Source organism: Scyliorhinus canicula, chromosome 3, assembly GCF_902713615.1.
Source record: "Scyliorhinus canicula chromosome 3, sScyCan1.1, whole genome shotgun sequence".
NCBI classification, from domain to species: Eukaryota; Metazoa; Chordata; class Chondrichthyes; order Carcharhiniformes; family Scyliorhinidae; genus Scyliorhinus; species Scyliorhinus canicula.
The window spans coordinates 106,884,129-106,904,373 of record NC_052148.1 but is presented as its reverse complement, the minus strand read 5'-3'; the positions used below and the strand labels follow the sequence as shown (position 1 = coordinate 106,904,373).

The following is a 20,245-nucleotide window of genomic DNA, read 5'->3' as shown; positions in this document are numbered from 1 at the left end:
AATTCGACTGCTAATGCCTGTGAGAAGTCGAAGCAATGATGTCCAGGAGCGATATAATTACAGTTATATGACAACCAGATGTGGCGATGCATAAGTCATTGACCTGCTGAAGATGTATTTCCTGTGCCCAGATGGATTCAGAAAAGCACTTCAATGAGCACAAGCCAGAGTTTTCAGAATGGCTGTGGTTTGCTGCACTCTGCACAGTTGCATCATTTGGATCTGGAGGATCCCCCCCCCTTAACCTTACTTTTATTAGGACACTACGGGCAATTTAGCATGGCCAATCCACCTAACCCGCACATCTTTGGACTGTGGGAGGAAACCGGAGCACCCGGAGGAAACCCACGCACACAGGGAGAAGATGTGCAGACTCCACACAGACAGTGACCCAGCCGGGAATTGAACCTGGGACCCTGGAGCTGTGAAGCATTTATGCTAACCACCATGCTACCCTGCTGCCCCAAATATTACTGACCATATTAATGTACCTGCTAGCTACAGCAAGTGGAACCATAGGATTAACACCTTGATGACAGGCAGAGTTATGTAGCTCCCAGAGGGAACCACCAGTGGAAGTGAAGATACTGGCCATTGAAAATTAGGATAAGAGGGTGAATTATAGAGTTGTGTGGACAGCTTCAGGAAATTTGGTCCAAGGTGAGACAGTAGCAGGAAATAGTGGACCGGGAATGAAGTGAGGGGAGCGGCTCCTCCAGAGCATTCCAGAATAAAACGATGACAAGGAACGTACCAGATAGTGATAACAAAACTTTGACAAAGAGTCGTCCAGACTTGAAACATTAGCTCCCTTCTCTCCCCACAGATACTGTCAGACCTGCTGAGATTGTCCAGCACTTTCTGAACTTGGTTAACTGTTTTGTTTCAGTCAAACCCTCAGGGCAATGGCAACAGCACCAATAATCACCATCTGAAGAATGGTAAGAAGTCTTACAACACCAGGTTAAAGTCCAACAGGTTTGTTTCAAACACGAGCTTTCGGAGCACGGCTCCTTCTTCAGGTGAATGGAAAGGCTTGTTCCAGAAATATAGACACAGTCAGAGATGCCCCGGAATGCGAGCACCTGCAGGCAATCAAATCATCAAAGATGCAGAGAGAGAGGTAACTCCAGGTTAAAGAGGTGTGAATTGTCCCAAGCCAGTTCAGTCGGTAGGCCTCTGCAAGTCCAGGCTTGTTGGTGGGGGCCGAATGTAATGCGACATGAATCCCAGATCCCGGTTGAGTCCGCATTCATGCGTGCGGAACTTAGCTGAAGAATAACAGCAGCATCATGAACATCAATAAGACCACCTGTCTGCATGCAGGACATAATAACAATAATCTTTACTAGTGTCACAAGTAGGCTGACATTAACACTGCAATGAAATTACTGTTAAAATCTTCAAGTCGTCACATTCCGGCACCCATTTGGGTACACAGAGGGAGAATTCAGAATGTCCAAATTACCTAACAGCACGTCTTTCAGGACTTGTGGGAGGAAACTGGAGCACCCGGAGGAAACCCACGCAGACACGGGGAGAACGTGCAGACTCTCCACAGACAGTGACCCAAGCCGGGAATCAAACCTGGGACCCTGGTGTTGTGAAGCAACAGTGCTAACCACTGTGTTACCATTCGCCCATCCAACTTACATTACATCCAGCTACCTTAAGAGGAAGCAGATAGTGAATAAGGAAACTGAGCATTTGGAAGAGTCACTACTGGCAGTCATCATGTCATTCAGGTTATATTAACAAGAAGTGACAATCTGATTCAGGTAACATTGCCCTGACTTTTACACTAATGACACGGCTGGAAATGTGGATATAACAGAAATGTACAAAACCAACTCAGGCATTGTGGCAATCCTGGTATCTGTCTCCGACATAGGGCTGAACATTATGGTGGGATGGACTAATCTGACCCCATTTGTTTGGGAGTCAGAATTCAAATGACAATATTGTCAAGAATAATGCATAAATGTTGTTAATTGGCTGGGTTGTAGCAATTTGAAATGTTTTAATGTGTCAACCGGTGGGTATCAGAAACCCATTAACTTTGAGCCACCATGTCACCACCCCAGATAGGATTAGTAGAAGTCGGAAAACCAAAGTAATACCACATGATGTTACAACAGATATGCTGGAGATGACCCATAATTCACCCAACCTCATCCTGCCACTTGGCTGATTGGGCAAAGCAAAATTTGGAGCATTTATGCCTGCTAGGTAAAAAAGACATGAGGATGATTGCAATTCACAGCAGAGAGGACAGAATAAAAATTGCAGCTGCAAAGGTTCAGCAAGAAGGTTTATTACAAGGGTTAAAAATTATTAATATGACTGACTGAATGTAATGTTGGGTTAGGACTTGATAGATGGTGTTAGGTCAGATATTGAAGAAATAAGATTTGGTGCTGCGGCTCTGCACATGTATCAGGCTGTGGAAAAATTAAACCTCATCATTTTTCAGGAATAAGGACAGGAATTAATAGTTACACAGCTCACTCCAGATGCCCCTACATCCCAAGGGCACCATCAGGAAGGAGGGAATTCCGGAGGCTGACCCGGAGCCTTCCAACAGGGAGACAACGGTGGTGTCCAGCTCTCCTGAAACCTCCACTCCTGACAACGCCACGTCTCGAGGTCAGCGGGTTGGACAGGGTGGAACGGCGAGGCATATGCCACCGGCAAGTGGGCCGGGGCCCTCTGGCCTTAGGCCCTCCAGAAGATACACACTTGTGGCATCAAAGGCAACAGGGCACAGTCAGCAGTAGACTGCCTCCTCCTCTGATGCGCATCCTAGGGACACAGTTAGATGTAATGGCAGAGCACGGAGGGTTAAGGTGATAGAGGATCACTCAGTGGGCACTGAGGGGGAGAGAGGAGCACCATCATTAGCTAGGGACAGTTAGGATTTCAATTATTCACCATTAAAGCACAGTACATCCGAGACATGTGAAGCCTCTGTCACATTATTCAGCACTGCGGGCCGGCTGTTCCGGCTGCCCCCTGTTGCCCTCTGCTCTCCACTAGCCCCAGCCCCCCGAGCACATTGGTCATAGATTAGGGGCCCCCTGAGACATACCACATGCAAATGATGGATGTGTGCCACCGGGTCCCCTCCCACAACTCCTTTACCGATACATTGATGACTATTTTGGTGCCACTTCATGCTCTCGTCCGGACCTGAAATAATTAATCAACTTCGCTTCCAGTTTCAATCACTCTATCATTTTCACCTGGTCCATCTCAGACACATCCCTTCCCTTCCTTGATCTTTCTGTCTCCATCTCCGGCAATTGACTACCTATTAATATCCACTACAAGCCCACTGACTCCCACAGCTATCTGGACTACAGCTCTTCGCACACTCCACCCTGTAAGGACTCCATTCCTTTCTCTCAACTCCTTCGCTTCTGTCGCATTTGTTCCGATGATGCCACTTTCCAAAATGGTGCTCAAAAAATGTGCTCCTTCTTCCTCAACCGTGGTTTCCCACCTACAGTTGTTGACAGGGCCCTCAACAGTGTGCGGTCCATCTCCTGCGCCACTATCTTCGGCCCCCCCTCCCAGAACAAGGATAGAGACCCCCTCATTCTCACATTTCATCCCACCAGCCTCCGTGTGCAAAGCATAATCCTCCGCCATTTTCGCCAACTCTAGTGTGATGCCATCACCAAACACATCTTCCCTTCACTCCCTCTGTCAACATTCCGCAGAGACCGTTCCCTCCGAGACAATCTAGTCCACTCCTCCACCATACCCAGTACCTCTCCCATCACCCATGGCACCTTCCCCTGCAATCGCAGAAGGTGTAACACCTGCCCCTTTACTCCTTTCATGCTTAACATCCCTGGCCCAAAACACTCATTCCAGGTTAAGCAGCGTTTCACTTGCATCTCTTCCAATTTGGTCTACTCCATTGGCTGCTCCCAATGTGGTCTCCTCTATATCGGAGAGACCAAACTGGGTGATCTCTTTGCTGAGCATCTTCGGTCTGTGCACATTCAGGACCCTGACCTTCCTGTTGCTTGCCATTTTAACAAAAGACCCTGCTCCCATGCCCACATGTCTGTTCTTGGCCTGCTGCAATGTTCCAGTGAAGCTCAGCGCAAACTGGAGGAACAACATCTCATCTTCCGGTTAGGCACGCTACAGCCTTCCGGTCTCAACATCAAATTCAACAACTTCAGATGATAAGCTCCACCCCACCTAAACCCCCTTGTTTTCATCCCATTTAATTTTAACTGTCTTTTCTTTATATATTAACCCCCCCCCCCCACCCCGACCAGCATCTTATCCACCTTTCCGTACCATTTCTCTACTTTGCTTCCTCCTTCCCCTCCCCCCATATCCACATCTGTCAGAGTTTACCCTCTGATGTCATTTTCTCTGATGTTTGGCCTTTCACATCTTTTGTTCTCTCTGGGGACTGCCATTAACACTCTTTCCCCTTGGTTTCTGTGGCCATTAGCACCCGGTTTCCCTGGGTTTCTGTGGCTATGACTCTTCTTTCATTTTCACTCCACAGTTTAAATATTTCCCACATTCTCTGACTGTTAGCTTTGACAAAGAGTCATTGGACTCGAAATGTTAGCTCTTTTCTCTCCCTACAGATGCTGCCAGACTTGCTGAGATTTTCCAGCATTTCCTTTTTGGTTTCAGATTCCAGCATCCGCAGTAATTTGCTATTATATGGATGTGTGCATGCTGTCAGCAGAAAGACAGGAGTCAGACTATGGCACCAGATTGAGGAACACCAGAGCTTTCCTCACAGCGAGGTATCTGCTGCCTTGTATATTGACCCACTGACAGTGCCGACACAAGCCCATCACCCGGAAGTGTTGCAACACAGATACTGGGAGGGTGGAACAGGGTGGTTGGGGTGGCAGGGGGAATGGGTGAGCATGTGATAAATGGTCTGGGGGGGAAATTGGGTGGCGGGGAATGGGTGGAATGGGGAGGAGGAGGTGAGATGACAGACGAAGCCCCAATCTATGAAAAGCGGGTGAGGATGAGGGCCTCCCTGGCCCTCCAGGCAAGTCGGACCCTCGCCATTGCCACCACCTGTCCTCCATCTATCGGCTGCTCTCGCGGGTCCTCTCAGGGCTTGTCCTCCGGCCCTTCCTGCTCCGGCGTCTCCTTATCATCCTCCTGTGACAAGGCCGCATGTTCCTCCTCCTCCTCCACCTCCAGCATGTTGCCTCACTACTGTGTCCGGCTGCGGAGGGCACAGCAGACCGCCACAAAGTTGGTGACCCTCTGGGGTGTACTGTAGTGCACCCAGTGTGTGCAAAGTGACATGCGTGTCATTTATTACCCCCTGGACCTGAGGCATCCCAGTGATTGCAGAGAATCCTAATGCCTGGGCATCCTGTGAGGCATGGTCCAGGTAAAGTTTATGTCGTCGGATGACCGGGCAAACAGAGCATCTGTGGCTTCACGGATGCACTGTGGGCTGTAGGTTGGGATATGCCACACAAGTCCCCGCTCAAGCCCTGGAATGATTCACAAATGTAAAAGTTCAGGTGACCTTGACAGCTACCGGGAGTTGATATCCTTCACGTGGCGCCAAGTTCATAAGCATGTAGCATAGGTGCCGCACCGTCCCCTTGTTGATGCAGAGCCACAAATGGTCTGACATCTTCTCAAATGACCTGTACACCTTAGATCATCGCCAGCCTCCCCGCTGGGTTCCTACCTGGACTAATGGCCGGCTGGGTCCTCAGAGTGTGAGGCGGGGCCCTGCACAAAGGCGGCCTCCTTGAACCTGCGCCGACACTCCTGCTGCCTCCTTCTCCAGCATCTGGCCACCTGGACTGCTACCAGCACCACAAGAACAGATGCTGCATGGTCCACAATACCATCCATATTATAGAATCTGTAAGGAATTGGGGAAGGTGAGAGACCAACATCAGTTATGGCTTCCACCCAGGTACCCTCGAGTGCCCAAAGACTCCCCTCCCTTACACGCCCCATCGCCTCTCAGGGTGCCATCCAATGATCTGGTTGTGCTGGGGGACCCCACCCTGCACACACACACACGGGCCACAGTAGGGGCCTCTGAGCACTGGACCCCAGAATCAGACCCCTGCTGGGAAATTTACTAGGACCGGGTTCAGGTATCCCCATCTCCACCCCCTCCCTGATCCAAACACTCACCCTGTGGTCGCGGGGATATCCCCAGTGCTGAAACCCAGCTCAGGGTGTTTGATTCTTAGTTGCTGCCTCTGTGGTGATGACTCCTCCAGTGTTCAGGCAAAGTGTCCATGCCTCACAGTTTGGTTGAGACACCAGGCAATGCCATTCCTCTGAGGCATGGTCAGCGGTAACAAAGATTTGAAAATGTGCTAAATAACATGCCACATTTCGCACTAACCATGAAACAACAAGGAACCATCACTGTTCCATATTGGTAACAATACAAAGCTATATGAGCTCATTTTCACAAAAATAAAACAAATACATGGTTAAGAAGGTTGTGCAATGCTAGTCTAAGGCAACAGGAGAGCTCCTACATGATGGCTTGGAGTCAATGGACTGGTCCATATTTAAGAATTCAGCAACCAACCTAAACGAGTATGCCACCACTGTCACAGACTTTCTCAGCAAATGTGTAGAAGACTGCTAATCAAAGAAATTAATATGTACATTCCTCAACCAAAAACCATGGCTTAATTGGGAGATTGACTCCCTACTGAAGACCAGATCAGAGGCATTCAAGTCAGGCGACCCTGAGCTATACAGGAAATCCAGGTATGACCCCCGCAAAGTCATCAGGGATGCCAAGAGACAATATCAGACCAAGCTAGAGTCACAGACTAACAACACGGACCCTCGTCAGTTGTGGCACGGGCTACGAAGCGAAGCCAAGCAGAATCTCTGGAAACAGCACACCCCTTCCCGATGAACTCAATGCATTCTATGCTCAGTTCGAGCAGGAAACCATCAAATTGGTGTCAACTGCCCTAGCAGCCCATAACACACCCATACCCACCGTCACAGCTTCTGAAGTCAGATCAGCCTTCCTGAAAGTGACCCCTCAGAAGGCGACGATTTCTGACAGGGTCCCTAGTCCTGCGCTCAGATCCTGCACATTCTGCTTCAAGAAGACCACCATCATTCCAGTGCCAAAGAAGAACCAGGCAACGTTCCTCAACAACTGTCATCCGGTGGCCTTGACATGATCATAATGAAATGCTTTGAGAGGTTGATCATGAGGCACATCAACTCTATACTCCCAGAATACCTAGATCCACTGCAATTCGCATACCGCCACAACCGGTCCACAGCAGACACCATCTCCCTGGCTCTACACTCATCCCTGGAGCATCTCGACAACAAGGACTCCTAAATCAGACTCCTATTTATTGACTACAGCTCTGCCTTCAACACCATAATTTCAGCCAAGTACATATCAAAGCTTCAAAACCTAGGATTTGGCTCCTCACTCTGCAAATGAATCCTCGATTTTCTGACCAATAGACCACAATCAGTAAGAATGAACAACAACACCTCCTCCATGGTAGTCCTCAATACTGAGGTCCCGCAAGACTGCTTACTTAGCTCCCTACTATACCCCCTATACACAAATGACCGCGTGGCAACATTAATCTACAACTTTGCCGGTGCCACGACCCTAGTGGGTCAGGTCTCAAACAACGATGAGTCAGAATACAGGAGGGAGATAGAGAATCTAGTAGCATGGTGTAACAACAACAATTTCTCCCTCACTGTCAGCAAAACTAAAGAGCTGGTCATTGACTTCAGGAAGCAAAGTATCGTACACACCCTGTCTGCATCAATGATGCCTAGGTGGAGATGGTTAACAGCTTCAAATTCCTAGGTGTGCACATCAACAGCAATCTGCCCTGGTCCAGCCACGTTGACGCTACGACCAAGAAAGCACAACAGCGCCTATACTTTTTCAGGAAACTAAGGAAATTCAACATGTCCACATTGACACTTACCAACTTTTACAGCCCAGTCCATCACACAAACCCACCTCCCATCTACTGACTCAGTCTACACCTCCCACTGCCTTGGGAAAGCATAATCAAAGACCCCTCCCACAAAGTTTATTCACTCTTCCAACTTCTTCCATCAGGCAAGGGATACAAAAGTCTGAGAACACGTACTAACAGATTCAAATACAGCTTCTTCCCCGCTGTTACCAGGCTCCAAACGACCTTCTTATGGACTAAACTGATCTCTTCACACATCTTCTCTACTGAGTAGTACTACATTCCTGTACGCTTCACCCAATGCCTCCAAATTGGGATCCTCCTGCACCCCGGCATTTCCGTAAATACACCCCTCGCCGCGCGGCGTATAAGCACCAGTGATATATCATTAGCGGGCCTGACCTTCTATTCTCCGGGGCCTCCGCGATTTCCCACCGGCTGATGGGTCAAGTTTCCGACGACACGGCTCACTTGTAGCCTCAGCGGTTGGGAACCCAGCGTGGCGGCTGCAGACTGTGTCCAGCGCTGCCGCTGCCGGGAGCCGTTCTGCTGGCTGAGGGAGCTTCTGCAAAGGGTAGGAGGACTGGTGGACAGGGGGTGGCTCGGCGAGCAGTATTTGGCAGGTCAGTTCCGCGCACAGCCGACGCCATATTCTCCGGTGCGACCTCTACAGGTCGTCGCCGTCGCATGCGCGGCCACGGACCCGGCCATTCTCCAGTGGTTTTTGCCGTGGGAGCCGGGAGTTTTACTCGGCGCAGCTGCTCGCCCCTCATTGGTCGCAGGATCAGCGAGGGTTCGGCGCTGATGTCCCCGTCGTAAAACTCCACAAATACTGCGCTGACGTTAACACTTAGTCTCAGATACGATGAATGCAGCCCTATGTATTTACATTATGTAGTTTATGTTTGCCCTATGTATTTTCTTTTCATGTATGGAATGATCTGTCTGAACTGTACGCTGAACAATACTTTTCACTGTACCTTGTTTCACATGACAATAAACATATCCAATCCAATCTAATCCCTCTCAGGTTTCTCAACCTGCGGAGGATAAGCCTGAAAGTGTGGTTTCATGTCCAAAACTTAAACCATGGAAATAATCTGTCCATCAATGTGTGACTTGTTCCATGCATCAGTGCCATTCTCCATCCAGGAACTGTAGCTGTTCAGGCCCTCCCACATGGCCCAATCTCACCAGAACCAAATCCTGGCATCCATATATTCCACTGGCACTCAAAGTGCAGTTGAACATCCTTGACTTCCAGTGTGTTTGACACATGGTGATGTACCAGTTACATGCAGCATTCACCACACCAACAACAAAAGCATCAGCAACCTGTGGAAGCATTTCTTCAATGTCGTTCACATTTGGCCCATTTGGAACAATGTCGCGCACCAGTACCGCAGCAACTTTTTACTTCAAGCTGGATTGTCTCCTGGGCACATACGTTCTGCTGAGCCCAGTGTTCCAGGACTCTGGGGGTGTTCGGTGGGATAGACAAGCTGCAGGTAAATTGCCCCTGTTACGGGTACACACCATCCAGAGGGGGTGGCCTGTTAGACTCGCAGGCGCTGAGCACCTTGCCCCCTCAGCCCAGGGGTGGCACCCCACCCATTACCCCCGACTGGGCCTGTCGGCCCCTAAGGGTCCCCCCCCCCCCCCCTTTCAGACCCCTCCGGGCACTGGGGCAGCAGTTTCAGTTTCCCCAGGCAGATTTCAAAGATGGCTGCTCACCTCCTACAATCCCTACAGCTGCCATTGTGCTAGCATCATGTTTTAAAATAGGTGTGTTAAAGGGTGCTCGCTGGGGCGCTGCTTAGGTCATGCGAGGCAGTTAGATAGGTGGTCCGTCACATTAGCGATATGGAAATTGGCCTCAATTGGTTTCTCATCACATCCCGGCTGGTTCTGGAACCCACCAACTGGAGCGGGCCGTTTTGGTCAGATACTGGTTGACGCCCGGCATGGATCCCAATTTCGGTCTCTCCTGACATCTAACTGACTTGCATGGATCTGCGCCAGATGAAACCCAATGGTTACATTGCACCCTTACTCTCCCAAATGGAAATTTTCGTGCAAGAACTATGTGTGTGTAATAAAATGTGTTAAATAAATGGATGGCGAGGATTTATTCAGGTATCTGTGGGAAGTGTGCCTTCCATAGAGAAGAAACATTTCAGATGATCAGTAGATGATCAGCTATTTAGGACTGAGATGAGGAGAGATTTCTGCACTCAGAGTGTTGTGAATCTTTGGAATTCTCTGCCCCAGAGAGATGTCAATGCTTAATTGTCGCATATATTCACATCTGAGATCAATAGATTTTTGGATACAAAGGGAATCAAGGGATATAGGGTTTAGATGGGAAAGCGGAGTTAAGCTTGAAAGACATCCATGAAAAATCCATATTGATTGGTGCAAGAGCCATATGGTCTACAGCTGCTTCTATTTCTTCTGCTCCTACATAGTTAGGAGGGTTAGTACCACTGGTAAATGGATAGATGGGGGAATGGAGAAATGCACAGACAGAGGGAAGAGTGCTCCTGCAAGGTAAGTTGATATGGGGAGTTGGTGTGGTGTGCTGGATGAAACTTGAGAAGGCAGCTTGAGTGGTTGCTATGGTGTATCAGGATGTCGTTGAATATGTTTAACTTAGTTCATTAAACCGCCTTCGCATTTGAAACCTGGAGCAACGCCATGCTCCTGCGGTTGACCTTCTCAGCTGCCTCCAGCCAGTCCTTCTTGGCTTCACTGTCAGGCTTCTTCCTCCCATTATGTAGAAAACAGTATCTCCCTGCAGGTCCTGACAGCCCACAGCATCACATCTGGGGCACTGAAGCAAAGATTGAACATATGCACTACATTCTGCTCCCAACCCCAGAATCCATCTAATTTTACATCAGCAATGCTCCTTTAAATACTGTCGCTGAAATCAACTCTGGCAAAGCATCACCATGCTCACTCCATCTCATTGGTCAGAGAACCCTGAAATAATATGTTAATGCAGTGGTTGGGGTAAACACCCACCTACAAGTATCTGCTTCACTTACCTCTGGGTTTCCCACATGCTATCAATCACCCCCTCTCCAAGTACAAGACAAGGGTATATCCAGGGCCATGATATTAGCCTGAATGACTGATACACTTGTCGAATGTACAAGGTCAGCATCAAAGCCCTTCATAAACATCCCCTCAGGCTCCAACAGCAAAGCCATCTTCAACTACTGCACCAAAATTCCCAATTTTATAACACTATCATGCCAGGATTTTCATTCCAAGGCTTCATAAAATGTTGATGAACAAATAGCATCCAGATTTTTGAAGGGTATTTTACATCTCTACCTCACTGCTGCGTATGTAAATGCCCTGCCTGGTTTGCTATCCATCACTCTCTGGGCGAGATTCTCGATTTCTGAGACTGCGTTGATGCCAACGCAAAATCCCTGGATATGTACGACTGAAAAATCTGCACCGCATCTGGACCGATTCCTCTACTATTGAGGGGCTAGCACCGGGGCCGCGTGGTACACACTCGATTCCATTGAAAAATGGTGCAGGATTCACTGGGTCCGTGATTGACACTCGGGAGGCTGACAAGCTGTCATATACATTACACTCCCCACACATACTTATCCCAGCCAAAAAAATGGCACTGGTTGCGCTGGAGTGTGCCCACACAGCTGATACGTGAGCTTGGAGTCAGCGGGCATCCGGGGGGTGGCCTGGCGGGACATCCATACGACCCATGGCACGAAGTTCAAAGTGGGCTGTTAGCGGTGTGCGCAGCTGCATGGCTGCCTTGCCAGCTGTGGCAATGGTGTTCTGTGCCCGTCCACCCCGACCCCACAGCCCACCTCCTCATCACCCTACATTCTTCCCCCGGCCTGGCAGAAGTCCCCTGGCCAGCGGCACAACTGTCAGAAAACTATGGCGATTCTGGACACCTTCCGTACCTCCTCTCTCTCCCTCAGCAGCCGCCATAACAGTTTCACGATTTTTAAAAGCACAAGTGAACCACGCCGTTGGGTTTTTGCCATTAAATCGGCGCCTGCCGCGATTTCAGCGCCGGAACCGATTCTCCGCCCAATCACCTTTCTCGATTTCGGCGTCGACTAACGGAGCATTCCACCCTCTGCCTTTGTAATTGTATAAGATAATTGGCAAAAGAACCAGAGGTGAGGTGGGAAATTATTTTATGCCATAATTCACTGCTTCAAAAAGCAACTTTCAATAATAATTTCCAAAGTGTGGCTCGTTAAGTAATACTGGCCCGAGTCAACGGAGAAATTTTGAAGTGTCATTTTGAGCACGATTGGCGGGGTGTTTCTCAACGGCCGTGATGGCGAGATTGCGGCCCATATTTAATGGCATTTAGTGTCAGAAATAAACTGCCGCGAGCTTCTCAGCATTACTGGCTGCATCGGCGTCTGATTCGGCACCCCTCCTCCTCCACCCCACAGCGTCTCTAGCAAGGGGGAGCTTCTTTTCAGCGCTCCCTCACCACTCACCCCCCAATCAACATACAAGCATAGTAGCCCACAGATATGCTACTTGCTTTGGCGATGTCGACCAGGCAAGGTTTCTCGACACAAACGATGAGAGACGGGACATCCTGTTCCCCAAGGGGTCAGGGACCAGCAGCAGGGCTACCAATACCGCCTGGGAAGCAGTGGCAGCGGCTGTCAATGTGGGCAGCATTAACAGTGTCCAATTCAGAAGAAGACCAAGAACCTCCACCGAGCTGCAAAGGTAAGTTACCACCACTCTGTGGGCATCAGTTCTGCCTGCCACACGTCAAAGTCCCAACGTTCCTCCTCCACCCCACAAATAACTGGCGGACACATCTCACCCGCCACATATCTGATCTTCCTACTTGTTCCTCAGCACTCCCAGCACCCCCAAACCCTTCATGTCCAGTTGCAGTGCCCACACATGCCAACAACTATAGATGCCCCTATTTATCAAGCGTGCGGCTCACAGTGCGGTTCTTTGTCATCGCAGGAGAAGATAGCCCATAATACGCAGGAAAGGACCAAGATGCAGGCGGAATACCAAAGATTCAAGTCCTCACGCCCGATGAGGAAAGGACCCAAGAAATCATGGGGTTGTCCGAGGAGAGATCTATCACCGAGAGCGAGGCTGAACAGGCAGAGATGAGAATCTACTATCACAGATGACCTGCCTTAAGTGAGTTTTTCATGGCAGGCAAAATGATCCTTTCCTCTCACTGACCACATGTCCAGTCTGTCACAGGATCTCCATCTTATAAGCCTGGGCCATTCAAAGTCGGCCTTCTGTCATCCAAAAGTCCATCGCAGAGGAGAGCTCCAGGGACACCACCTTTGAGGGATCAAAGCTGTCTGCCCCACCTCCCACCAGCACAGAGACACACACCTTGGTGGGCAACATTAGTAAACAGGCTTCTGGTTGCACAATCAGTAGGTGATTCACATCAGGTAGAGGCAGGAACCTCAAAAGGAGTCCGTCGTTGGAGGTCTGCTGGATCCCAGGACTCAGCTGGGTTCCAGTCAGATGCCGAGCCTCTGGGCAATGTTATTCTGGAGCTGATGGTGATGTTGGAACATGGTTGTCTGAGACAGGAGAGGATGTCAGCGACATTGCAGCAAGTTCAAAGCTGATTGGAGGAGTCCCAAAGGCCAATGGGCACAGGATATGATGCCGACAATGCGCGGCACCGAGGCCAAGACTGCTAGGGTGGCGACCGCAATGGAAAGCCTGGAGCATGAGGTCAGCGTCTTGAGAGGTGGTGCCCAAGGCATGGCTCAGTGTGACAACCATGGCTGAGGGCCTCAACATTTTGTCCCAGTTGCTGTGGGACATACCCCAGATACAAATTGACATTGCCCGGCCAAGTCGCACAGAAACATCACCGAGGGCATCAACAGCATGATATTGACGTGAGTGGGTGCCGTGAGTGATGGGAGTGGCACACGTTGGACATTCAGGGAGTTCAACCCCTTCCTGTTAATGAAGAGCACTCTCTGATGTCCCAGTGCGAGCAGGGCGGCATGTGTGCCATCAATTACCTTCTGGGCCTGGGGTATCCCAACAATGGTAGATTCCTGCGGCTCAGGAATCTAAGTGGGCCGGTCAGCTCAAATTCAATGTAGTCTGCTGCCCGTGACCATGGTACACATTAGTAAAAACAACATAGTTAACAAAGGGATGAGGTCTTAAAAGCAGAATATAAGGAGTTAGGAAGAAAGTTGAGAAGTTGGACCTCAAAAGTAGTGATCTCAGGATTACTACTTAGTTGTGAGAGAACACTTGGGGATGAGTGACCATAATTTGATAGAATTCTTTATCATGGTGGATAGTGAGGTGGTTGATTCTGAGACTAGCTTCTGTATGTCAGTAATGTAACTATGCTGGTATGAGGCATGAATTGGCTATGGTTGACTGGGAAACATTACTGAAAGGAAGGACAGTGTCAGGCAATAGCAGGCATTCAAGGAATGAATAGATGGACTCCAAAAGTTGTTTATTCCTATTTGGTGCAAGAGTAGAAAGGGAACCATGGTCAAACCAGGGCTCACAAGGGCAATTAGAGATAGTTATAGATTCAAAGAAGCAACATACAAGAGGCTGGTTTAGCACAGGGCTAAATCACTGGCTTTGAAAGCAGACCAAGGCAAACCAGTAGCACGGTTCAACTCCCTCCCTGAACAGGTGCCGGATTGTGGTGACTAGGGGTTTTTCACAGTAACTTCATTTGAAGCCTATTTGTGACAATTAGCAATTTTCATTTCATTTTCATACAAAGTAACAAAAAAAAGCAATAGACCTGAGGATTGGGAACAGTTTAAAATTTAGCAAAGGTGAACAAATAGATTGATTAAGAAGGGGAAAATACAATATGAAAGTAAACTAACAGGGAACATAAAAACTGACTGTAAAAGTTTCTATCGACATGCAAAGAGGAAAATATTGATAAACACGAATGTAGGCCCCTTACAGTCAGAAACAGGGAATTCATAACAGAGAAATAGCTGAGGATCGAAATTCATACTTTGTTTCTGTCGTCACAAAGGGAGACATGAATAATGTATCGGGAGTTCTGAGAAAAACAGGGCAAGATTCTCTGTCCCGGGATGCCTGGATTGCATTCCCTGGTGGGACAGAGAGCCTACCATCGGGGCAAAACCGGGATCGGTGCCAGGTGCCAACCCGATCACGATGTTCCGACCCCCGCTGGCAGCGGGAACGAGATCCGGCAGGGAATGCAAATTAATACAACTGCCAGCGTATGTTCCAGCCTCCTGTGATTCACCGGGTCTCACGACTGGGAATCACATGAGCGTGGATCACTTGTCATCTTTACCAGAATCTTAAAGTAGTCTTTACCACCTGGCGTGGTGGACTTCACAATAGGCCAAAGGGGTAACCCACCAAGGAGTTACCCCCTTAGCTCACTGTGAGGTCCACCACTTCAGATCCACTCTGGTAGAGATCATCTGAGACCAACCAAAGGGCCACCCTCCCACAATTCAGTGCCTGTCCACCCCCCTCTACCAGACCTCCCCCCCACACCCAACCCAGTGATCCCTGAAATAGGGAGACCCCCAACGACGCCTGTAATAGGACGACTCCCAGGAATGCTTATAATAGTGGGACCTCCCCAGGGACCACTGTCATTGGGAGACTCATACAGGGACTCCCTGCCTTAAGATACCCCCACACAGTCCCCCCCCCCCCCCCACCCCCACAGACACTCCCCTGAAGAAAGAGACCCCTGTCTGGAAGGCATAGAGCAGTGCAGACAGAGGAAGTAAGAGGAATTACAGCTATAACACTTACCTTGCAGCTCCACCTGTCCACTCCTCAAAGGAGAACAGCTGTGACCAGCATCTGGTTCCCACAGATCCATTAGCTACCGGCCATTCATAGCTTTCTCATAGTGGTCTGTGATTGACAGCTTCTACAAACCATCTGCAGCATTGGTTCATTCACTTCCTTTCACGGTTCAGTGGCCTAAGTTGTGAAACCCCAATGTTTGCAAACATTGACTGTGTCAAAGAGAGGTAAGTGCATTCCAAGCACTAGGTGCATTCCAATCACTCAAGCAGATGATACAAAATTGGGTGGGATGGTGAACTGTGAGAAGGATGCAGAGGTGCTTCAGCGGGATTTGGACAGGCTGAGTGAGTGGGCATATGCATGGCAGATACAGTATAATGTGGATAAATGTGAGATTATCCACTTCATCGCAAAAGTAGGAAAGCAGATTATTATTTGAATGGGTGTAAATTGAGAGAGGTGGATACTCAGCGAGACCTTGATGTTCTCGTGCATCAGTCGCTGAAAGTAAGTGCGCAGGTACAGCAGGCAGTAAATAAGGCAAATAATATGTTGGCCTTCATAGCGAGAGGATTTGAGCATTGGAGTAGGGATGTTTACTGTAAATATCTTGGGCATTGGCGAGGCCACACTTGGAATATTGTGTGCAGTTTTGGTGTCCTTCTCGGAGGAAGGATGTTCTCGCTATGGAAGGAGTGCAGCGAAGGTTTACCAGCCTGATTCCTAGGATGGCGGGACTGTCATATGAGGAGGGACTAAATCAGTTAGGATTATATTCATTGGAGTTTAGAAAAGTGAGGGGAGATCTCATTGAAACTTACAAAATTCTAACAGGGTTAGACAGGGTAGATTCAGAAAGAATGTTTCTGATGATGGGGGAATCCAGAACGAGGGATCATGGTTTGTAGATAAAGGGTAAACCTTTAAGGACTGAGGTGAGGAGAAATTTCTTCCCCCAGAGAGTGGTGAATCTGTTGAATTCACTACCACAGAAAGTAGTTTGTGCAAAAATGTTTTGTCATTTCAAAAATGAATTCAATATATTTCTTGGGACTAAAGTGATCAAGAGATATGGGGGAAGGCAGGATCAGGCTATTAAACTTGATGATCAATCATATCATAATGAATGGCGGAGCAAGCTCAATGGACCAAATGGCCTCCTCTTTCTATTTTCTATGTAGGCTACTATGTAAATGATCAACAGTATCTTTATACAAAAAGATGAAAGCAAACAATTTAACAGTCCATACATCACACTAAACATGAACCAACAGGCAAAGGGTACTGTGTCATACACACAAGCACCTGCTTGCCACAGAATATTGGTACAAACAGTTCATGTAAACATTAAAGAGTTAACAATACTATAGAGTCACCAGCAATGTTCAAAAGCATTTCTTCAACACCTTCATCAAATTGTTCATTCAGATAAACCCGTCTCTCTCCCTCTCTCTCTCTCTCTCTCCCCCCCCCCACCCCCCCCCCACCCCTCCCCCCCCCACCCCCACCCCCCCCCCCCCCCCCCCCACCCCCACCCGCCTCACAGCTCCCAGCGGTAGACTCTTAACAATGAAAAATTGCTCCGGGTTGAGTAACTAACCCCCTTAAAGGACACTCTCTGAAGGAGGACTGACAGATGAAGATAGTCTGGATCGACTGGGTTTGTACTCGCTGGAGTTCAGAAGAATGAGAAGGGATCTCATAGAAATATATTAAATCCTGATAGGACTATACAGGCTCGGTGCGGCAAGAATGTTCACGATGTTGGGGACATCCAGAACTGGGGTCACAGCCTAAGAATAAGGGGTAAGCCATTCAGGACTGAGATGAGGAAGAATTTCTTCTCTCAGAGAATTGTGAACTTGTACAATTATCTACCACAGAAAGCTGTTGGGGCTGGTTTGTTGGATATATTCAAGAGGGAGCTGGACATGGCCCTTACGGCTAAAGGGATCAAGGTGTATGGAGATAAAGAAAGAGTGGGATACTGAATTTGCATGATCAGCCATGATCATATCGAATGATGGTGCAGGCTCGAAGGGCTGAATGGCCTAATCCTGCACCTATTTTCTATGTTTCTATGTATGTTATCCCCTAGTCCAATCAGGAATGGAGTTGGGAACTCGCTGAGATGTGTTGAGTCTTGTTCCAGCAGTTGAACCCATGAACTGTGTATGGAAAGGTAATTTTAAAACACTGTAAATAGTTTTTATTACAGTTGTAATAAATTGTTTCTTAAAAGTTACCTGATGGAGCTAATTGTTGAAGTTATTGCACATAGGGTACTGAGTCTGATGGTGTCCTGCAATACCCTCCATTAAGGATCTCAGTCATTGTGGTGTTCGACTGCATTCTCTGGACAAGGACCTCCCTGGAATGAAGAACTTATCATATGAAGAACGGTTGAGGACTCTGGGTCTGTACTCGTTGGAGATCAGAAGGATGAGGGGGGATCTTATTGAAACATACAGGATATTGCGAGACCTGGATAGAGCGGATGTGGAGAAGATGTTTCCACTTGTAGGAGAAACTTGAACCAGCTCAGACTGAAGGGACAATCCTTTAAAACAGAGATGAGGAGGAATTTCTTCAGCCATAGGGTGGTGAATCTGTGGAACTCTTTGCCGCAGAAGGCTGTGGAGGCCAAATCACTGAGTGTCTTTGAGACAGAGATAGATATGTTCTTGATTAATAAGGTGGTCAGGGATTATGGGGAGAAAGAAGGAGAATGGGGATGAGAAAATATCAGCCATGATTGAATGGCGGAACAGACTCGATGGGCCGAGTGACCTAATTCTGCTCCTATGCCTTATGATCTTATGTGGACCACAGTGAGGCCTGGTTGGGGACAATGCATTGTGGGAGTATCAGGAGAGAGGGAGGAATTTGACACTAGCAAAGGTGACCATAAAGGTGCCCCTAGTGCACGACAAGGTGGCCTTTCCCTGTTATATTCTGGGAAGAGGTTGTCCCTCCTCCCTCTCCTGAGTGCCCAGCCTCTGGCTCCTCTGCCATATTTCACTTCTCTGTGATGCAGAGACAGGCTTTGGTACAAACTACCCCAGGACAATCAGCAGCTTCAGTGATGGCTGCCTTTGATATCTTGCACCCACCTTCATTTCTGCCTCCACCAGCTTTAATTGGACAGGAAACTTATCACTGCATCAGTTAATGGCTCTCCCAAGGAAAATCTGAACTTCGCTTTAGTTTCCCAACAGAAGCGGGTTTCTGCCACACAAAAAGAAACCGTCTCTTTTTTCCGCCTCTGTGGTGAAAATCCATTCCAAGGTGTTTCCATTTGTGTGTGAGGCCAGAAAGATAAGCTAACAGGATATACTCTCCCTCTCTCATCGTCCCTCATAGCTTACCATGAAGGGCAGCTGCTACCACACGGTTCTGGCTGACCATGAAACTCTCCTGATCTTACCGCCTGCCATAGGCATATCAAAAGGATTTACAGGTGACAATCAACCTGCTTGTGTATGTCACAAATGCACCTTCCTTGACCATCAAGTCCAGGGGTGGGACTCAATGCTGGAACATCTGGCTCAGAGATGGGGACACTACCCACTACACCCCAAGACCTCTTATAATAAAGTTAAAGGAATATACAGGATATTGAAAATAACCCGGAAAATCTTGAACTTGCAACCATAGAGGGTAGTTGAGGAAAACAACACAAGCAGATAAACACGTGGGGGAAAATGTATAGAAGTATCTGTCAAAATAAATTCTGGACAGGAATGGTAGGAACCTCTAAGTTACATCATTTCTTCCCCATTAATATATTACTATAAAACTTGCACCTACCTCTGGCTGGTGATTCTTGAACTGAGAAAACCTGCCATAAAAAAATACATCATTCATAATATGGGCAGAGATAATGCATCACTGATCACAATATATTTAGCGATTCCATGTGCACTCATTTATGCAGCATAATCAGATGAACATATGCTACTGTACGTTCTCCTTAATTCCAAATGTAATTAATCCATTTGACTTTTCGAGCAATGTTTCAAATAAATGAAACAAGCAAATCCACAAGCTTCTGACATGACACTAAAACCAGATTGATTGATTGATATTGATTGATTGATATTGATTAATTGATATTTATTTGTCACATGTACCGAAGTACAGTGAAAAGTATTTTTCTGCGGCCAAGGGAAAGTATACATTACTTACATAGTAGACAAAAGAATAATCAGCAGAGTACATTGACAATGGTACATCAACAAATAGTGATTGGTTACAGTGCAAAACAAGGGCCAAAAAGAGCGGCATAGGGCATCGTGAATAGCGTTCTTATAGGGAACAGATCAGTCCAAGGGCGAATTGTTGAGGAGTCTAGAGCTGTGGGAAGAAGCTGTTCCTATGTCTTGATGTGCGGGTATTCAGACATCTGTATCTTCTGCCTGATGGAAGGGTCTGGAAGAGGGCAAAGCCTGGGTGTGAGT

General features: G+C 48.0%; 1 long non-coding RNA gene across 1 annotated transcript in view; it reads right to left on the bottom strand.

Moving 5' to 3' along the window:
* LOC119962865 overlaps window positions 1-19,626 on the bottom strand; it is a 56,558-nt gene extending 36,932 nt beyond the window's left edge. Inside the window, exon 1 of the long non-coding RNA XR_005459984.1 lies at window positions 19,596-19,626. This is a non-coding gene — a long non-coding RNA (uncharacterized LOC119962865). The remainder of the gene's footprint in view (window positions 1-19,595) is intronic.
* Between the last annotated feature and the right edge of the window lie 619 nt (window positions 19,627-20,245).